The sequence below is a fragment of the Myotis nattereri genome (genome assembly GCF_964212035.1).
Source record: "Myotis nattereri genome assembly, chromosome: 5".
Lineage (NCBI taxonomy): Eukaryota > Metazoa > Chordata > Mammalia > Chiroptera > Vespertilionidae > Myotis > Myotis nattereri.
In genome coordinates, this window is record NC_138080.1 from 26,907,109 (window position 1) to 26,924,834 (window position 17,726).

The 17,726-nt window shown below is 40.0% G+C and overlaps 1 pseudogene across 1 annotated transcript; it reads left to right on the plus strand.

Moving 5' to 3' along the window:
- The first annotated feature begins 892 nt into the window (after positions 1 to 892).
- On the plus strand, positions 893 to 1,830 carry LOC308519553 (olfactory receptor 7D2-like; annotated as a pseudogene). The gene has a single exon. The product of its transcript is annotated as an olfactory receptor 7D2-like (transcript).
- The last annotated feature ends 15,896 nt before the right edge of the window (positions 1,831 to 17,726 follow it).

Here is a 17,726-nt window from a genome sequence, read left to right on the forward strand (position 1 = left end):
CTAGAGCAGAAAATGACACATTTTCATCCATAATGTTTTGTGCTGGTATTTGCATACCAGCTCTTAGAATTATTCACACTTAACAATTTATTGACTCAACCACAATGTGCAGTGTTAGTTTTAGGAGGCGGCGATTGCTGAAAGTACATCACCTCATGTATAACTATTACAGGGGCCAGATGATGCAGGATCCTGACTGCCAGAGTGAGGACTTGGGCGTTTATTGGATAGAATGCCCCTGAAGTGATCCATGAGGATGTGCTGGACTTCACTGGTTCCTTTGGGAAGATTTCTCTGCAAAGATGCTAGGGTTTGAATGAACTCAAGAGTGCTCAGAGGAGCCCTGCTGCATAGCTTGGTTGGTTAGAGCGTCATCCTGATACACCAAGGTTGTTTGTTCGATCCCCAGTCAGGGCACATACAAGAAACAACCAAAGAATGCATAAATAAGTGGAACAACAAATCTATATTTCTCTCTCTCTCTCTCTCTCTCTCTCTCCCTCTCTCTAAAATCAATTTTTAATAAAAGACTGCTTGGAGGGCAGTAATATTCTCTGAGAAAATTAAGTCATCTAACTAGGTTTGGTGCCGTAAGAAGAAACTACTAGAATTTAATCCTAGATTTTAAAATGGCATGAGACCATCACAGTTCCTTAATAAAATAAAACAGCGCTTGTTTTCATTTTTTTAATTATACTATTGGAAAAATATATGATGCATACAGGTCACTCAAAAATTACTTGGTGAAGGAAGGAATGAGTAGAGAAGCCTGAAGGGGAGAATTGTTTAAATATTACTAGAATTTAAGGCACAGCTCACGACTTGTGTCAAACAAGCGATGTCTGTTTCATTGTAACTCATGCCTCCATTTTCCAGCAGACTCATCCATAACATGGAATCAGAAAACCAAACAGAGGTAGCAGAATTCCTCCTGTTGGGCCTCTCAGAGGACCCAGAGCTACAGCCCCTTCTCTTCGGGCTGTTTATGACCATGTACCTGGTCACTGTGCTTGGAAACCTGCTCATCATCCTAGGGGTCAGCTCTGACTGCCACCTCCACACGCCCATGTACTTCTTCCTCTCCAACCTGTCCTTCACTGACATCTGCTTCACCTCCACGATAGTCCCCAAGATGCTCGTGAACATCCAGACAGAAAACAAGGCCATCACCTACGTAGGCTGCCTCACTCAGGTCTATTTTTTCCTATTTTTTATGTGTATGGACAATTTGCTCCTCACTGTGATGGCTTATGACCGCTATGTGGCCATCTGCCACCCTCTGTATTACACGGTCATCATGAACCCATGCCGTTGTGGTCTGCTGGTTCTTCTTTCCTTGCTCATTAGCTTTATAAATGCCCTGCTCCACAGTCTGATGGTGTTGCATCTGTCCTTCTGCACAGATTTGAAAATCCCCCACTTCTTCTGTGACCTCGCTCAGATCCTCATACTTGCCTGTTCTGACACCCTCACCAATAACATCCTTTCATATTTAGTGACCGGCCTTTTGGGTGTGGGTCCCCTTTGGGGATCATTTTCTCATACACTCGAATTGTCTCCTCCATCCTGGGAATCCCATCAGCTGGTGGAAAGTATAAAGCTTTTGCCACCTGTGGGTCTCACCTGACTGTTGTTTTCTTGTTCTATGGGACTTGTGTTGTAGTCTACTTTAGTTCTGTATCCTCTCTCCCCTCCAGGAGCAGGGCAGTGGCCTCAGTGATGTACACAGTAGTCATTCCCATGATGAACCCCTTCATCTACAGCCTGAGGAATAGAGACATAAAGGGAGCTTTAAGGAAGTTCATCTCTAGAACAGGTTCCTTTTCATGATTCTGTCATCTGCCTTGGGTGTGAGCTTCTAGATGAGTCAAAGGGCATGAAATACTGTGTATGCCAGAAATCATTACTCTTCCATAATTCAATTCTTCTAGCAAAGTGGTTAATGATGGACTTTCTAGTCAAATAGCCTTGTATTAAATTCTGCAGTTCTGTGTTTTACTACTTGTCATTTATCAGCTAACTTAACTCTGAGTTCAGTTCACCATCTACAAAATAGGCAGGGTAATATTAATTACACACTTAATAGTGATGTTGGGAATATTTCTCATATATTGGGATATGTGAGATAATTTAATATATATGTTTCTATTAAGTACTAGTAAAATTTAATGAATAATTATTGGATGTTAGTGAATTTGTAGTAAAAACTCATTTGCCTCCACATTAATATATTGATTAAATAAATGCTCATTTCACCCTCCCCTTTGAGTCATCATCTTTTTCTTTATTTTGTTCTCCTTTGTGCTAGAATCTAAACAGAGAAATATATTTGAGTAGATTCTACTGAGATTTTTTATTTAATCCATGAGTTACATAAAAGTGCCCTTCATAATGTCCAGGTATATGTAGGATCTCCTTATGCTTTTGTTATTGATTTATAATATATTGCATTGTGAATACCCTGTATAATTTTAATCCTTTGAAATTTATTTTTTTTTATTTATTTTTTATTTTTTTTTAATTGCTTAAAGTATTACAAAGGGTATTACATATGTGTCCATTTTATCCCCCCGCCCTAGACAGTCCCCCAGCCTCCCCTATCCCCCAGTGTCTTATGTCCATTGGTTATGCTTATACGCATGCATACAAGTCCTTTAGTTGATCTCTTACCCCCCTACCTCCTGCCACCCAACCCTCCCCGGCCTTCCCGCTGCAGTTTGACAATCTGTTTGAGGCAGCTCTGCCTCTGTATCTATTATTGTTCAAAAGTTTATAATGGTCTCTATTATCCATGAATGAGTGAGATCATGTGGTATTTTTTCTTCATTGACTGGCTTATGAAATTTATTGAGACTTGCCTTTGTAGCACTTGTGGTCAAACTTAGAACATAGTCTGTCATGAAAAATAAATGTCGTATTTTGATAAATATGAAATTCTGTCAACTCAGTGCATTTTCTATATATGCCCAAGTTTCTATATAAGTCAAGTTTTTAAATCATGTTTAAAGCTTATTTATTTTGACTGATTTTTTTGTCTTCTTGTTGTATCATTTATGGAGTGAAGTATGTTAAAATCACTCAGAGTGGTACTGAATTTGTCTATTTCTGCTTGTAGTTCAGTCAATGGGCCATTGAGTACAAATATTCCAGATTGTTATGTCTTCCTGGTGCCTTGAATCTTTTATGTTTATAAAGTTACCTTTGTTATCTCTGCAGGTGTTTTTGCATTACAGTCTACTTTGTCTGATAGTAATGTTCTGTAGGTACATGAGCTTTTTCTGGTCCTTCCAGGTAGTGGGACACCTGACTGTAGTCCATACACCCATTGGATTGCTTCCAGTTCTCCTCTGTTTCTAAGAGATATTCCTCTGGGTTATCAACCCAAGATACCCTTCATTCCTGAGTCTGCAGACACCTAAATCTCATATTAGTCACTCAGCTGCCTCTTCTAGACCACCTCAAGGAAGAATTCAGCCAGAGTATCTGGCTCACCTGCCTGGAGCGCTATCCTCTCCTAGTCTCCAGGCAGTAATTTTCCCCCCTTTGGCTTTCCCAGTCCCCATTTCCCCCCAGCTTTATTGAGAGGTAACTGACATATAACATTGTGTAAATTTAAGGTGTATTTCAAAAGTATTACCACCATGGCATTAGCTAATATCTCCACACGTCTCATGATCACGTTTTATTTTTAAGGAGAGACATTTAGGATCTACTCTGTTAGCAACTTTCAAGTACACAATGCAGTATTAATTAGTAGAGGCCCAGTGCACGAATTCATGCACCAGTGGAGTCCCTCAGCCTGGCCTGCGGGATCGGGCTGAAACTGACTCTCTGACATCACCCTAGGGGTCCCAGATTGCAAGAGAGTGCGGGCCAGGCAGAGGGACCCCACCAGTGCACAATCAGGGCCGGGGAGAGACACAGGAGGTTGGCCAGCTGGGGAGGGACCACAGGAGGGCTCCCAGCAGCAAACTAACCTACCGGTTGGGGCATCTGCCCCCTGGTGGCCAGTGCACATCATAGCAAGTGGTTTAGAGGCCTTAGCATATTATTAGCATATTACACTTTGATTGGTTGAATTGACGACCAGACACTTAGCATATTAGGCTTTTATTATATAGGATAGTAACCATACTGTAGACAGTACACCCCCAGAACTTATTCATCTCTAACTGGAAGTTTGTACCTTTGAAAAACATCTTCCCATTTTCCCTACCACCTGCCCCTGGGTCTATGGGTTCAACTTTATTTTTCTTTTTTTTAGATAGAGAGAGGAAGAGAGAGAGAGAGAGAGAGAGAGAGAGAGAGAGAGAGAGAGAGAGAGAAACACACACATCAATTTGTTATTCCACCCAGGAATCACTGGTTGATTCCTGCATGTGCTCAGACCAGATTTTCTGAGGATTAAACCCCAAACCTTGGTCCATCAGAATAATATCCCGACCAACCGAGGTACCCAGCCAGGGCTCAACTTTTGCAGATTCCACTGCAGTGACTTCTTACTAGCATTGAAATCTTTGGTGCTTTAAGTTACACTTTTTAATGTACATGGCATCAGACTTCATTATCTTCAGCTGGAGGGTTGGTCCAAATTTCCCAATCTACAATTACCGGCAGCAGAAGTTCTGAATACAGATCTTTCAATCAATGCTTTCTTGGGTTTGAAGCTATTTCTGTACCAACTAAAAGACAGCTTCAGGAAGGGAACAGTCTTTCTAAGCAGAAGTACCTATTTTCTGAGGTGTGTTCTATGTAATCTTTAAGAATGTGGTGGGGAGAAAGCCTGTATGAATGAGGGCCTAGGAACTGAGGCCTCCATTAAATCCTAAAAGAATGGAGTTTGGAGAACTTCTGGGTTGGTGAACAATTGTTATTGTCTCTATGATACAATAACAATTATTTGGTCTTTGTCCCTAGTTCCTGGGACACAACTCTTGACTAAGTGTCTGATTTCCGTAAGGACCAATATGTGATTAGTGGGTTGGAAAGTTGCTAAGAGAGTAGATCTTAAGTGTTCTCACTACCACACACATTTAAAAAAGGCATTTATGAGATGTATGGTGATGTTATCTAATGCTATTATGGCAATAATTTTTCAATATGTAAGTATATCAAATCAACACGTACACTTTAAATTGGCACAATGTTATATGTCAGTTATATCTCAACTGGTGGGGGAGAGGTGTTGGAGGGTGATTCAATCTTCAATGACCCATGATTGAAATGATTGCACCTATGCAATGAGGCCTCCACAAAATCCTAAAAGAATGGAGTTTGGAGAACTTCTGGGTTGGTGAACAAGAACACCTCTAAGGGCTGGAAGGGTGACGTGCTCCAAACTCAACAGGACAGAAGCTCCTGTGCTCAGGACCCTTCTGAACCCAGCCCTATGTGTTTCTTCATCTGGCTGTATCCCTTAGTGTCCTTTGTAATAGAGAACTCATCTAGTAAGTAACCAGTTTTCCTGAGTTCGGTGAGCTGCTCCAGCAAAATCAAACCAAGGAGGGGGCTGAGGGAGCCTCCAATGTACAGCTGTCAGAAATACAGGTGACAACCTGGACTTGCCATTGGCATTTGAAGTGGGTAATGGAGGCAGGGGGTTGGGGGGAGGGGAAGAGCAGTCTTTTGAGACTAGGCCCATAACCTGTCAGAGATGCTATCTCTGGGTAGGTAGTGTCAGACAGAGTTAAATGGGAGGACACCCAGCTGATATCCAGAAAATCTGATAAATCTGATAGTTGTTTGGTGTGGTGGGAATCCCCCTACACACACACACACACACACACACACACACACACACACACACACACACATCTGTGGCTAGAGTATCAGAAGTGAAGTACTGGCCTAGGCCAGGTTGCTCAGTTGGTTAGAGTATTATCCCAATATGCCAAGGTTGCCATTCGGTCCTTGGTCAGGGCACATACAGGAATCAACCAATGAATGCATAAATAAGTGGAATAACAAGTTGATGTTTCTCTCCTCCTCCTCCCCCTCCTCCTCCTCCTCCTTTCTTCTCCCTTCCTCTCTCTTAAAATCAATTTTGAAGATAAGAAGAAGTATTAAGTATGACATTAAAGGAGACACAGTGAGAAATGAGTTTTTCTTTAGTCCCACCTAGCCTAAGATGTTTACTATGTAGCCCATTATGAAAAGTTTGCTTCCTACCTTATTCTGTTTCTCAACTAATATCTGAGGTTCTTCCTTCCCTGAATTTTTATAACTAAAATTTGACAAACTTCATATAAAAATCCAAGTTCAGCTGTAGTGATTTAAATAATAGGTAACAAACAAATGAGTAATGATCAATAATCCCAAGGGGGAAATCAAGTTGCATTTTAAAGTTTTTTGAGCCTGCTTTTTTTCTGCACCTCAAAATAAATTTAGTTTTTTCAGACATTTTTGCCCAACCTTTAAAGCCTGGTTCTTTCCCAATGGAAAGGTGAGAAGCGATTTTACCACCCCCTGCCTCCCCAACATTTGGATCCGTTTAACTTTCTTAATTTATTGACACTATTACATATGTCCCCATTTCATCCCCTTTGCCTACCTCCACCCAGCCCCTGCCCCTGCCCTTTCTCTGACAATCACCACACTGTTATCTGTGTCTGTGGGTTATATCTATATGTTCTTTGGCTAATCCCTTCACCTTTTATCCCGTACGTCCTCCCCCCTCTTCTCTGACAGCTGTCAGTCTATTCCATGTATCCATGCCTCTTTTTCTATTTTGTTTGACAGTTTATTTTGTTTGGTAAATCCACATATAAGTGACATTATAGGTACTTATCTTTCTCTGACAGATTTATATCACTTAGCATAATAATTTCCAGGTTCATCCATTCTGCCGCAAAGGGTAAGATTTCCTTCTTTTATTTTTACCAATGTGTAGTATTCTATTTTATAAATGTACCACAACTTTTTATTCACTCCTCTACTGATGGGCACTTTGGGCTATTTCAGATCTTGGCTATTATAAATAACGCTGCTATGAATATAGGCATGCATATATTTGGTGGAATTGGTGTTTCAGAATTACTAGGATAGATTCCCAAAAATGAGGTCTCTGGGTCAAGAGGCAGTTCCATTTTTAATTTTTTGAGGAAACTCCATATTGTTTTCCACAGTGACAGCACTAGTCTGCATTCCCACCAGCAGTGCACAAGGGTTCCCTCTTATCCACATCCTTGTCAACACTTGTTTGTTGGTTTATTCATGGTAGCCATTCTGGCAGGTGTGAAGTGATACCTCATTGTGGTTTTAATTTGCAAATCTCTGAGGATTTGTGATGTTGAGCATTTTTTCATACGTCTATTAGCCATCTATATGTCCTCATTGGAGAAGTGTCTATTCAGGTTCATTGCCAATTTTTATTTTATTTTTTTTTCTTTTAATTAAATCTTTATTGTTCAGATTATTACATTTGTTCCTCTTTTTTCCCCCCCATAACTCCCCTCCTCCCAGTTCCCACCCCACCCTCCGCCCTCACTCCCCACCCACTGTCCTCATCCATAGGTGCACGATTTTTGTCCAGTCTCTTCCCACATCTCCCACACCCCTTTCCCCCCCAAGAATAGGCAGTCCATTCCCTTTCTATGTCCCTGATTCTATTATAATCAACAGTTCATTCTGTTCATCAGATTATTTATTCACTTGATTCTTAGATTCACTTGTTGATAGATGCATTATTTGTTGTTCATAATTTGTATCTTTACCTTTTTCTTCCTCTTACTCTTCTTAAAGGATACCTTTCAGCATTTCATATAATCCTGGTTTGGTGGTGATGAACTCCTTTAGCTTTTCCTTATCTGTGAAGCACTTTATCTGACCTTCAATTCTGAATGATAGCTTTGCTGGATAAAGTAATCTTGGTTGTAGGTTCTTGGTATTCATCACTTTGAATATTTCTTGCCACTCCCTTCTGGCCTGCAAAGTTTCTGTTGAGAAATCAGCTGACAGTCGTATGGGTATTCCCTTGTAGGTAACTGAGTTTCTTTCTCTTGCTGTTTTTAAGATTCTCTCTTTGTCTTTTGCTCTTGGCATTTTAATTATGATGTGTCTTGGTGTGGTCCTCTTTGGATTCCTTTTGTTTGGGGTTCTCCGCGCTTCTTGGACCTGTAAGTCCATTTCTTTCACCAGGTGGGGGAAGTTTTCTGTCATTATTTCTTCAAATAGGTTTTCAATATCTTGGTCTCTCTCATCTTCTGGCACCCCTATAATTCTGATGTTGGTACGCTTGAAGCTGTCCCAGAGGCTCCTTACACTATCCTCGCATTTTTGGATTCTTTTTTCATTTTGCTTTTCCGGTTGGGTGTTTTTTGCTTCCTCGCATTTCAAATCATTGACTTGATTCTTGCGATCCTCTGGTCTGCTGTCGGGAGTCTGTATAATATTCGTTATTTCAGTCCGTGTATGCTTAATTTCTAGGTGGTTCCCCAATATATGATCGAGGGTCTCATTAGTTTTCTTGTAGATCTCATTAAGTTTATCGGCGGCTTCTAAACAGTTCTTGAGAGACCTTAAAAGTGTGGTTCTGAACTCTATATCTTCCATTGACAATTTTGTCCTGTTTCTTTGTCTCCGCATTTTGTTATGCTTCCTTGGTGCACCCCCTAGTGGTCTTTGTGCGCAGTCTTATAAACCTTGATTGTTGTAGCTAATACCAGGGAGGGTTTGACCTCCAGGCCAAGTGGCTATGAGAATCAGCTGTTTCTGCAGTGAGAGACATTGCCAATTTTTAAATTAGATTGTTTATCTTCCTGGTGTTGAGTTGTATAAGTTCTTTATATATTTTGAAAATTAACCCCTTATCAGATGTATCCTCGGCAGATATGTTCTTTCATACAGTGGATTCCCTTTGCATTTTGTTGATGGTTTCTTTGGCTGTGCAGAAGCTTTTTAGTTTGTGGTAGTTCCATTTTTAAATTTTTCCCTTTATTTCCCTGGCCCTAGGAGATAATATTGGCAAAAATATTGGTATAAGAGATGTCTGAGATTTTATTGCCTATGTTTTCTTCTATACTTTATGGTTTTATGGTCTCACAACTTATATTGAAGTCTTTTATCTGTTTTGAGTTTATTCTTGTGTATGGTGTCAGTTGGTGTTCTAGTTTCATTTTTTTCCATGTACCTATCCAAATTTCCCAACACCATTTATTGAAGAGACTGTTTTTTTTCCCTATTGTTATGTTCTTGCCTCTTTTGTTAAATATTAATTGACCGTAATGGCATGGGTTGATTGCTGGGCTCTGAGTTCTTTTCCATTGATCTCTATGCCTGTTCTTATGACAGTACCATGCAGTTTTGATTGCAATGGCCTTGTAGTATAGTTTGATATCAGGTATTGTGATACCTCCAACTATTCAGGGTCTTCTTTTGTTCTATATAAATGTTTACGATATTTGTTCTAGATCTGTGAAATATGCTATGGATATTTTAATAGGAATTGCATTGAATCTATAGATTGTTTTGGATAGTAGGAACTATGATGTTAATTCTTCCAATTCATGAGCATATACTTTTTTGCATCTTCTTCCATTTCTTTCTTCAATGTCCTATCGTTTTCTGAGTACAGGTCTTTTTTATTTTTTTTAAAATATATTTTATTGATTTTTTACAGAGAGGAAGGGAGAGAGATAGAGAGTCAGAAACATCGATGAGAGAGAAACATCGACCAGCCGCCTCCTGCACATCCCCCACTGGGATGTGCCCGCAACCCAGGTACATGCCCTTGACCGGAATCGAACCCGGGACCCTTCAGTCCGCAGGCCGACGCTCTATCCACTGAGCCAAACCGGTTTTGGCGCTGAGTACAGGTCTTTTACCTCCTTGGTTAGATTTATTCCTAGGTAGCTTTATTGTTATTGTGGCAATAGTAAATGGAAGTTTTCTTAGTTTCCATCAATTTCTGGATTTTAATTTTATATTATGCTACTTAATGGAATTCATTTATTAAATCTAGTTGCTTTTTGGTGGAGTGTTTAGGGTTTTCTATATATAATATCATGTCACCTGTGAATAGAGACAGTTTTCCTTCCTCCTTTCCAGTTTGGATGCCTTTTATTTCTTCTTCTTTTCTGATTACTGTGGCTAGGACTGAATATGCATGGTTAAAGCAGACATCCCTGTGTCCTTCCTGATCTTAAGGGAAACATTTAGTTTTTACCAGGTGAATATGATGTTGACAGTGTGTTTGTCATATATGGCTTTATTATATTGAGGTATAATAAATATACCTCAATTTTTTAAAATATATTTTATTGATTTTTTTTACAGAGAGGAAGGGAGAGGGTTAGAGAGTTAGAGACATTGATGAGAGAGAAACATTGATCAGCTGCCTCCTGCACACCCCCCTACTGGGGATGTGCCTGCAACCAAGGTACATGCCCTTGACTGGAATCAATCCTGGGACCCTTCAGTCCGCAGGCCGACGCTCTATCCACTGAGCCAAACTGGTTAGGGCGAGATATGTTCTCATTATTCCCACTTTGCTGAGAGTTTTATCATAAATGGGTGCTGGATTTTATTAAATGCATTTTCTGCATGAATTCATATGATCATGTGGGTTTTATCCTTCATTTTGTTTATGTGGTATATCATGCTTATTGGTTTGTGGATATTGTACCAATTTTGTATCCCTGTAATATATCTCACCTGATCATGGTATATGATCTTTTTTATATATTGCTGGATCCAACTTGCTAAAATTTTGTTAAAGATATTAGCATCTACATTCATCAGAAATATTGGCCTATAATTTTCTTTCTTTGTAGTGTCTTTATTTGGTTTAGAAACTAGGATAATTCTGGCCTCATAAAATGAGCATGGGAATTTTTCCTCCTTTTGAGATTTTTGGAATAGTTTGAGAAGGATAGGTATTGGTTCCTTGAATGTTTGGTAAAAGTCATCTGTGAATTCATCTGGTCCAGGACTTTTGTTTGTTGGGAGTTTATAATTACCGCTTCAGTTTCACTAGTTGTAATCTGTATAATCCAATTTCCTGACTCAATTTTAGAAGATTGTATCTTTCTAGGAATTAATCCATTTCTTCCAGATTTCCCAATTTGTTGGCATATAGTTACATCTCCTCTTTGCTTCTAATCTTATTTATTTTTTCTGATGAGTCTGGTTAAAGGTTTGTCAATCTTATTTATCTTTTCAAAGAACCAGCTCTTGGTTTCATTGATCTTTTATATTGCTTTTTAGATTCTATTTTGTTTATTTCTGCTCTGATCTTTATTATTTCCTTCCTTCTACTCACGTTAGGCTTCATTTTGTTGTTGTTTCCAAGTTCCTTTAAGTGTAAAGATAGAATGTTTGAGTTTTCTTCTATTTCCCGAGGTAGGCCTGTAATACTATGAATTTCCCTCTCATGACTGCTTTCACTGTGTCCCATAGATTTGGGGTTGTTGTGTTCTCATTTTCATTTGATTCAAGGTACCTTTTGATTTATTCCTTCATCTCATTATTAACCCATTCATTATTCAGTATTATTTAGCCTCCATGATTTTGTGTGTTTTTTCAGTTTTTATTTCTTGTGTTTGATTTCTAGTTTCATAGCATCTTTCAGAGAAGATGCTTGGTGTGATTTCAATCTTCTTAAACTTACTGAGACTTGTATTGTGTCCTAATATGTGGTCTGTCCTAGCAAATGTTCCATGTGCACTAGAAAAGAATCTCCATTCTGCTGCTTTGGTGTGCAATACTCCGAGGATATCAATTGAATTGATTTGACTTAGTGTGTCATTTAAGGCCACTGTTTTCTTGTTGACTTTCTGTCTAGAAGATCTACCCAGTGATGTCAATGGAGTGTTAAAATCCCCTACTGTGACTCTATTACTTTTATGTCCATCAAGATTTGCTTTACATATTTAGGTGCTCCTATGTAGGTGCATAAATGATTACCAAAGTTATGTCCTTCTGTTGGATTGCTCCTTTTATCAGTGTGTAGTGTCCTTTGTCTCTTACTATAGCCTTTGTTTTAGTCTATTTTGTCAGGTATAATTATTGCTACCCCAGCTTTTTTTCTATTTGCATGAAATATCTTTTTCTATCCCTTTACTTTTTAGTCTGTGTGTATCTTTCATTCTGAAGTGGGTCTCTTGTAAAGAGCATATATATGGGCCTTTCTTTCTTTCTTTCTTTCTTTCTTTCTTTCTTTCTTTCTTTCTGTCTTTTGTTAATCCTTACCCAAGGAATTTTCCCATTGATTGTTTTTTCAGAGAGCGTGGAAGGGAGGGGGAGAAAGAGAGAGAGAGAAACATTGATGTGAGAGAGACACATCAATTGGTTGCCTCCCATACACACCCCAACCAGGACCAGGGATCAAGGATGCAATCAAGATACATGCCATTGTCTGAAATTGAACCTGACCCCTCCAGTGCACAGGCTAATGCTCTAACCACTGAGTCATGCTGGCCAGTGCTACCCTATGTATCTACCCTATGTATTTTGATTGAAACATTAAAGTGATTATTTTTTAAAATACATTTTATTGATTTTTTTACAGAGAGGAAAGGAGAGGAATAGAGAGTTAGAAACAGATGAGCAAGAAACATTGATTAGCTGCCTCCTGCACACCCCTGACCTGGGATGTGCCAGGAACCAAGGTACACGCCCTTGACTGGAATCGAACCCGGGACCCTTCAGTCCGCAGACCGACACTCCATCCACTGAGCCAACTGAGCCAAACGGGTCAGGGCTAAAGCGACTATTGATAGGTACGAATTTGTGACCATTTCATTCTGTGGGAGGTTCTCCTGCGCCTTTGAGATGTTTAGCTGCATTTTCAGATTCCACCATTAGATGCCAGTAGCACCCTACCAAAACCCAGTTGTGACACGACAAAATAATCTCCAGCACTACAAAATGTTCTCCGTTGAGAACCACTGCTCAAAAAATAAAATAATGTTTTAATTGAAGACAAGTAAGATGTCTTAGAGTAAAGCAGACATTTGTATCTGTGTTTCAAATAGAGCAGAGTAACAATATTGAACTTTACCTGTGCTGTTGGAAAACCATGTTTCAGGAATGACTTACTACCGCAAAGAACCTCCTTTCCCAGGTGACATGGATAAGACTCGCTGATGATCAGCTTGTTTACCTATAGCAAGGCCAGACACAACCCCTCCAAATTCCCATTCTTTTGTCTCATAAATGAGTAGGTGAAATATTGTCCCCTTTCCAACAAACCATCTAGACACAGAGGTAAACATTTCTTGTTCAGCTAACAGACTCCCCTGATTACAGCAATAATCCCAAATGTGCAATCCTCCCACCTATAACTCGCCTATTTTTCCCTATAAAATTTTAAAACAAAACCACCCTGCAGAGACATTCTGATTTTCAAATGTGGGTAGTTTTCCCTATTGCAATAGCCTGAATAAAATCAACCTCCTTACTTGCTCAGTTTTTGTTGTTTGCCTTTGACCAAAAAAAAAAAAAAAAAAAGAAAGGAAGGAAGGAAGGAAGGAAGGAAAGACCACAAAATGAGGTGGAATAGAGAGTGAGCTCAACTGAAAAAAAGCACAAACGTACAGTTATCAGATTAACAACTTCGGGGTTGTAATGTGTAGCGATGCAATTATACTAATAATGCTACATCTTGTATTTGAATGTTGCTAAAAGAGTAGATCTCAAATGTTCTCATCATGAAAAAAATAAATGGTCACTACACGGCTATGTGATAGGATGGAGGTAATAGTATGGTGATGTGAAAGAAAAACACTAGCCCAAAATGGAGTCACTTGTGTTAAAGCTAATGCTACCAAACCTAGATTTAATACCTGACCTAATTGCTGCTTCAACCTCTCCCAGACATTTAATCAAAAAGTCTGGAATTTTTTGGTCAACACCATGATATCACCTGTCACATGGGCCCTCTCTAACCCCAATAGAAATAGCAGGAAATCCATATGATGAAAATGGTTGCCATTCCCTTCCCCCTAGTAGTTGATGTCCTGGTCTAAAAACAATCCATTCTTTTCTTTTGTTAGTAGCCCTCTTGCCCACTCTTCTTCTGGTAAAAACTTTCCATTTTGTACAACCCCTTGGAGCACCCTTCTGGTTGCTACATGGGATGCTGTCCAATTCACGAATAGCTTATGAGCCAATTGGATCTTCAAATTGAAAGATCAGTCGGAGGCCAGAATCAGGTGACACAAGCTTTATCAGAGGAAAGACCTGCCGGGCTGTCTCGAAAAGGGAGAGCAGCAGCCCGTGCAGCGATTAGAACTCTTTTTAAGGAGAATGAGGAAGGCACAAGGGCTTGGGGTGCTTGGCGAGAGCTGGTTGGTTAGTCAATGCATATGTCCATACAAGGTGTTCCTTCTGGGGTGGGGCCATATCACATTTACAGTAAATCATCGCCATTCCAGGGATGGGTGGGTTTAGTAATCTCATTCCACGGAAAGGTCAGTGAGTCCTCGCCATTCCAGGGATGGGTGGGTTTAGTAATCACATTCCAGAGAAATGTGAGTCTATCACAAATTTGCTCGGTTGAATTTTGTTCTTTAACAACTATTATACTCAGAGAAAAATCACTGCAGTTGTTCTTTTCTTTTATTGGAGGTGCGATTCACAACTTGTAATATTTTCCTTTTCCTGTGCGTGTGTGTCTCTCTCTGGCTGTCTTAAGCGAGGGATTCTACAAATGTTACAACACTCTTATTGCCACAGCAATGAGTGGGACTGCATTACTTGCTTTTTCAGTGCTTTCACCTGCACCTCATACAAGACTGACATTCATGATAACTTGAGTCATTGTGATGCCACTTTCTGCCATGTGTTCCCCAAGCCCCATTTTCCCCTCACAACGAGGTCATCCCGGAGCTTTTCAAAGTGTAACCAACCCGGTCCTCGACTCCTACTTTGAGAGTTTCTTTTCTGGTGCCAATCCTGCTACCCTTTACGATATCCATCAAGTCCCCAATAGGCTTCAGATGACACACTGAATTTAGAATAACTTGAGAAGAGTGTAACAAGGCCATATTTACAAAAGTATAGGCAGGGTTGGGGAAATCCCAAGGCATTGTGCAGTAATTGATGGCTATTAAGAGAAATTTGCATTACAGGAGTAGAGAATTCGGTCTGATGGATGCAGCCAGCCCTCAGTGGCCTGCAGGGAAGGACACAAGGGAATAAATGTCTAAATCTCATCCTTCTTCCCTCTTGCTAATCCTACCCCATTGACACAACCCAACAGGAAGCCAGAGGGCAAATAAATCTCTTAATGTAGATGATAAGATTAGCCTTCCTGGGCAACAGGGCAGGGAAGAATATGAGCTAGTAGCAAACAGAAAATATCCATCATCTGTATTAGAAATGCTCACCTGTCTGAATTAAAATAATGGACTGGAGACAGAAGTATGGTGAAAACAAGACTTTTAATAGTTCTCAAGAGCAGGTGCCCGTAGGTTGTATAGGCAGGCACAATACCTGGAGTAGCAGCACAGCCTATTTATCTAGTCCAGTGGTTCTCAACATTGGCTGCACATTAGAATCACCTGGGAATCATCCTCCGGAAATTCTGTTTCTTTGTTACTAATGTTGTGGCCCCACCCCATAACAAAGAAACAGAATTTCTGGAGGATGAGGCCCAGAAATCAGGATTTTAAAAAGATTCCCAAAGGGGTCATGAACCACAGGTTGAGAACCGCTGATCTAAGGGTTTTAAGGGTGGAGATTTTAGGGGAGGTCCCAGGGGAAGCTCTCAATAGACTATTCAGCAGCTTTCCAGGTGTGCCCTTTCAGGGTTGGGGTCTCCACTGATTGATTGGTCAGTGCCAGGGTCATTATTCAATGCAGCTCTTCCTGAGGTCAACCTTGGCATCACTTGTCAGGTGTTGATGCTTTGCTGAGCCTGGAGCTGAGATACAACTAAGGCTTAGACGTGATCTCTAAGGAGGAAAGGTCAGAGGGTCTAAACCAGTGGTTCTCAACCTTCCTAATGCCGCGGTCCTTTAATACAGTTCCTCATGTTGTGGTGACCCCCAGTTTCATTGTTATAAATTGAACATAATTAAAGCATAGTGATTAATCACAAAACAATATGTAATTATATATGTGTTTTCTGATGGTCTTAGGCGACCCCTGTGAAAGGGTTGTTCAGCCCCCAAAGGGGCTTCGACCCACAGGTTGAGAACCGCTGGAAATGGAATGACCAGCAATATGAAAGGTGGGGGTTGGGGGTCCCAGTTGAATGACCAGAGATATGCTAGGGGGCTGAGATCCCACTCTATAATAAGCAACTGAGGCTTTCTGCCCTGGTGACCTTTAGTACCTGGCCCATCTCCATTGCTTTGTTCATGTCTGTCTAATTGCTTATCATAATTAGACATTTATATAATTTACTAAATGATTTCCCTGATAATTCTAGTACTCACCTGTCATCACATAGTTATTAAAATATTATTGACTATATATCCTATGCTGTACTTTACATCCTGATGACTATTTTGAAACTGACAATTTGAACTTCTTAACCTCTTCATCTTTTTCACCCAGACCTCCAACCCACTCCCTTCTGGCAGCCATCAGTTTGTTCTCTGTATCTATGAGTCTGTTTCTGTTTTGTTTGTTCATTCATTTTGCTCTTTAGATTCCATATATAAGTGAAATCATATGGTATTTGTCTTTCTTTGTCTGACTTATTTCATTTAGCATAATATCCTCTAGGTCCATCTATCTATGTTGTCATAAATGTAATATGTCATTCTTTTTTAAAAAATATATTTTATTGATTTTTTACAGAGAGGAAGGGAGAGGGATAGAGAGATAGAAACATTGATGAGAGAGAAACATCAATCAGCTGCCTCCTGCACACCTCCTACTGGGGATGTGCCCACAACCAAGGTACATGCCCTTGACCGGAATCGAATCTGGGACCCTTCAGTCAGCAGGCCGACGCTCTATCCACTGAGCCAAACTGGTTAGGGCTATGTCATTCTTTTTTTATGGCTGTTGTATATAGTATGTACCACATCTTTATCCAATCATGTATTAATGGGCACTTAGGTTGCTTTCATATCTTGCCATTTGTTTTAAATAACACTGTGGTAAATATAGAGGTGCATATATCTTTTCAAATTAATGTTTTGAATTTTTAAAGATAAATACACAGAAATGGAATTACTGGGTCACTAATGTAATTCTATTTTGAATTTTTTGAGAACATCCATACTGTTTTTCATAGTGGCCAAGTCAATTTGCAATCCCACCAACAATACACAAAGATTTCCCTTTCCCGAGAAGGCAGGGTTCGAGAAGGGATCTTCCCTGTGCTTGGTGTAGTTGAACGGGAGAATTTAGCAGAATATACATGGACTCAAAGTCAGTCAGACCAGTAGTGCTGAGCAGTGCTCCTGCTGTCTCTGACACTCCTGCCCTGGAGTCTTTCCACCTTTGCTCACCTCTCAAGTTGGGCTTAAACTGCCAACTCCTTATCCCTGATGAGAAGTAATCAGTTACTTGCATTTCTCTTTTGAGTCTTGCAACAACTTTAGGATGTGGCCCTTTTATACAAAAGGAGAAACAGGTGGTAAACAATTTACTGGAGATGTCAGTCTCTTGGGAGAGTTAGGGTTAGAACTTTTGTTAGGAGGTGGATATTTCTTTGTGCTCCATTAATGCTCACACCACCCAGATATACGTCTTTACCTGGAAGCTGTGCCTCCTAATTTTCTGGCTCAGGTATCATAAAAGAGGACCATGAAGTGCTAACCCTGACTTTT